This window comes from Desmodus rotundus, chromosome 13 (genome assembly GCF_022682495.2).
Source record: "Desmodus rotundus isolate HL8 chromosome 13, HLdesRot8A.1, whole genome shotgun sequence".
Taxonomy (NCBI): Eukaryota; Metazoa; Chordata; class Mammalia; order Chiroptera; family Phyllostomidae; genus Desmodus; species Desmodus rotundus.
This window is the reverse complement of record NC_071399.1, coordinates 36,532,220-36,536,839: the sequence shown is the minus strand read 5'-3', so window position 1 is coordinate 36,536,839 and position 4,620 is coordinate 36,532,220. Positions and strand designations below refer to the sequence as shown.

The window sequence follows — 4,620 nt, the reverse complement described above, 5'->3', positions numbered from 1 at the left end:
CATGAGAAGGCTGGCTGGGCTCCCATGAGCAGCAGCTGAAGCTCTAGAAGGATATTTTGGTGGTTGTGGTTTCCCACTGAGAATGTAGGGTCTAAATTCCAAGATGGACTCCCCAGCCTACAGAACCAGAATTGGAAAGGAACCCAGATAATATCCAGCTGTGAAAAGCAGCAGGATTTTTGTCTGCCAGGGAGAGATAGCTGGAGACACAGAGAACCTCTTAAAGAGCCAACACACAAAATTTCATTTTCAGCCACGTAAACAGTGCACAAGGTAAGAGGGGGGGCAGAGTGGGATAGAGATGCTTGAGAAGAGTCTGGGGTTGGGGGCTCTGGGGAGACAACTGAAGAAGAACTGACGGAATAGCCTCCAGGATCCCTGTGTTGAGTCATACCCCATACTGCAGAAGCCATCTTTCTCAAGCAAAACACTCCTCTGTGAATAGCAACAACCTGAGGGGAAGCAATAACCCTGCTGGCATGAATTACTCTGCCCCACCCTGGGGGACACCGGAAAAGAAATCCTAAGAGGAACATTCATAGCATTACAGGATTATCTCCTGTAATGCTATGAATGTTAAAAAAAATGCTAAAAAAAAAGAAAGAAAAGAAAAAAGCTCACATAATTAGTGTTCTTTAAGTATAGCAAAATTTAATACATTTTATTGTAGTAATGCAGAAAGTTAAACATTAGACAGTTTATTACTGTAATCCATTACATTTGAGTAAAGCTCTGTTACTATGGTCAACCCAGAGTAAGCACTTCATAAACATTTATTGATTATGTTGAAAATGGAAATTAAAATTATTATCCCTTAAGATAATCCTCTGAGCAATAGAATAAAACTGATATAATTACATAACATTTAACTACCAGAAATAAACAGTAAATAGTTTATTTAGAAGGCATTCCAATAACATTTTTAGATTAAAAAACAAGTATGTCTATTACTGCCACCGGTAATCTTTGTTTTACCAGAACTATTTTAATGCATAAAACAAAAGAAAATATATAAGTATTATGCAGTATTGTAAGTATCATAAAGACATAAACAAAAAATCTTTGATTCTGTATATCCAAGATTACCAATTATCACATTCTAAAAACCAAAATTGAAATAAAAATAAGTTTGTTCATGACCATCATGGTGCATCTGGTGTAATGGCTGCTCAGTGGAGCTCCAGGTGACCATTGCAGCCAGAAAAAGTAAACTGTCAAAGAACTCATACCATTTGGTACTTGTTATCTGCACTAACTTAAGGAGTCTGATTTATAGGATCAATGGGCAAGAGAAATGAAAAGTAGTGTGGCACAGATAAAGTGTTTTGCAGGTGGGAAACTAAAAATACAACTTTTTGCAAGTGTTTACAGAAGGGAAAACTATAATTCATTTTTACTAAATATAATATAATTCATATTTACTAAGTGCCCACCAGTAAATAAGTGAATAAAAAAATATGGTACATTTACACAAAGGAATACTACACAGCAGAAAGAAAGAAGGAGCTCCTACCCTTCATGACAGCATGGATGGAACTAGAGGACATTATGCTAAGTGAAATAAGTCAGGCAGTGACAAACAAATACCATATGATCTCACCTATAAGTGGAACCTAATCAACAAAACAAACAAGCTAGCAAAATATAACCAGAGACATTGAAATAAAAAAACAAACTGACAGTAACCAGAGGGGAGGTGGGAGGGGATAATGGGGAAAAATAGGGGAAAGGTTGTCAAGGAAGATGTAGTGGAAGAAGATGATCAATTCACCCATGTGCTCTCTCTGGAAGATGACTAATCAATAGATCATAATGTTTTCAATATGGATCATAATTTTATGGACAATGAAAAGAAGTACAAAGCTATTGATAAGGAAATTCTTGATGAAGGATAGAATGACTCAAACAGAGACCAAAATGATGGCTATAGTGAAGAGAAGGAGGAAAAAGACAAAGAGGGAGAAAAAGATGAAGGACAACAGATGACTATTCATGATAAGATGGAAATCAGTCTGGTCTTTTAAAATTTATCTTACTATGTTGTCAAGTTTAGATTTTGAAAAATACGTTCACAAATTGCTGAAAATGGAATTTTCTGAAAGCCAAGCAAAAGAACTCTGCAACATGATACTTCATTGCTGTGCTCAACAAAGGACATATGAGAATTTTTTTGGCTTATTAGCTGGGCAATTTACATGCTAGAAAGAATACATGGAATCCTTTGAAAGTATATTCAAAGGACAATATGATACCATGCATCACTTGGAAACAAACAAATTAGAAATGTTGCTGTTTACTCATCTATTATACATGGATTCACTTCAGTGGAGTGTTGGTGATGTATAAAATTGAATAAAGAAACCACTATGCCCTCCAGTAGAATTTTTGTTAAAGCATTTTTCCCCAAACTGTGAATACATGGATCTTCCTAAACTTAATGCAAGATTAAAGGATGAAACTCTACAGACATTCTATGAAGGGTTACTAACATGAGATAATCACAGAAACAGTTTGCCATCAACTTTTTTAATTCTATAGTTCTTGGAAGTTTAACAAATGAATTGCATGAGCATCTCAAAAATACACTGAAAGTCATTGGGGCACAGAAACCAAAATTTGAGCCAAATAAATCCTCCCCCTTCCCTTCCTCTCCCATGTCCTCCTCTGTGGAGTCTGATTCATCTGCTTCTGGTTCCTTTGGAAAGCAGGAAAGCAGTTCAGAGTTTTCCAGGGGAAGACAGTGATTCTTCATTTGTCAGCAGTCAGATCTCTGTCTCAGCTAAAGGTACAAGAAAGAAGGGACAAGGGGACACCAGAAGTAAAGAAGTAGATAAACTGATCAGGAAACAACAAACAAATGATGGGAAATAGGAAGAAAGATCAGAGCAAAGGCAGAAAGAAACAAAGACTGAAAGAGAAAGAAGGTCAGCAAAAATTAGAGATAAAAATTGAAGAAATCCAAATTGGAGACATCCCATAAAATAATCCATTTCAGACAGAGGAGTTCCTTCTGAATGAAATAGTTACAATAGAGTAATGAGTGATAAAAAACAAACAAACAAAAAAACGCACCAAGATGTGGAAAATAAATATGGTGATCTCAATCAAAGTGGAAAGAAAAGAACAGGAAACATTCAGGCTCTAGAAGCGATAAAGATAGGTATCAGAGTAGTACAGAAAGGTGATAGGAAAAATTAAGCAGATACTCTGAACAATCCAGAGAATCAAAGAAAAATGAGATCTGGTAAATAGAAAATCTCCAACAAAGCAAAAAAAAAAACCAAACACCCTACAAAATCACAAAAACTGAACATACCTTAAGTCAGTTGAAATAAATTATTTTTTGCATTGATTAACAAATTTTATAAAATGTCTTGTATAAAGTACTGGTTTGTCTATAAATTTAAAAAACTTTTTTATTTTAACATATTTTATATAACTGATACATCTCAAGGCCCTCCACATAAAATTATTTGAAAAGTTTTACCGGAGAGGGATATAATTTTTGCATGTATTTTGTTAACAAATTGATTAAATACTTTTAAAAAGACTATCAAAAAATCTATTGTTTCTAGCTATAACCAAAAGAAATATGATATAGACAATGCACTGATTTACAACAGCAAGAAAAATGTAAAGAAATGGGGAATAATTCTAACAAGAAAGGTTCAAGGACAATAAAGTAAATATCAGTAAAACATTAATAAAGGACATTAAGGAAGTCCTGTAAAATCGAAGACTCTGGGATTAATTGATGGTAAGACAAAATATTATAGAGGTGAAAATTATCTTCAAGTCAAGCTATCAATTCAGTTTGAAACCAAACTAAAAACTCAATGTTTTAAGTAAATTAGAGATACTGGTTTTATATAATAATAATATGGAGAAAATGGATAACCTGAAAAAATAGCAATGGGGTTTATATTACTTAAGAGATATCAAAACATATTACATTGCCCTGACTGGTGTGGCTCAGTGGATTGAGTGCTGGTCTGTGAACCAAAGGGTTACTGGTTCGATTTCTGGTCAGGGCACATGCCTAGGTTGTGGGCCAGGTCCCTGTAGGGGGTACATGAGAAGCAACCATACACTGATGTTTCTGTCCTTCAATTTCTACTTCCCTCCCCCTCTCTCTAAAAATAAATAAATAATATCTTTTAAAAATCTTATTATAGAAGTGAGTAATTAAAGAATTATTTTTGCTGCCTTATCTATGTTAGAATCACATAAATATTATAATTTATTATATAATAAGGTGAAATTTCAAATCATTATTAAATAATAAGTTAGCCAGCAGCTGCTAAAGCCATAAATTATCCACATACATTGGATTTAATAAGAATAATAAATGATGGGCTTTTAAAGAACATTTATTTTTAACTAGTACTTCATTATAAAAGTGCTTGATAGTCATTTTTATTTAGTTTTCTGTAGCTAAAATGTTCTTACTTTACCTTTGTCTTTGAACACAGATTCTTTTCTCACTGAGTTTTCCTCAATTCCTTGCTTATTTCAGGATTTTTAAATTAAAATAATTGTTAAATGGTTTTGCCTACTTGAAATACCCACCTATTTTTCATAAACATGGAAGTTGGTTGCTTTTTTTTTCTTTTTAATTAT

General features: G+C 33.7%; 1 pseudogene; it reads left to right on the top strand.

Moving 5' to 3' along the window:
* Positions 1–1,709: 1,709 nt before the first annotated feature.
* LOC112321455 (pre-mRNA-splicing factor CWC22 homolog pseudogene) lies at positions 1,710–3,248 on the top strand (annotated as a pseudogene).
* The last annotated feature ends 1,372 nt before the right edge of the window (positions 3,249–4,620 follow it).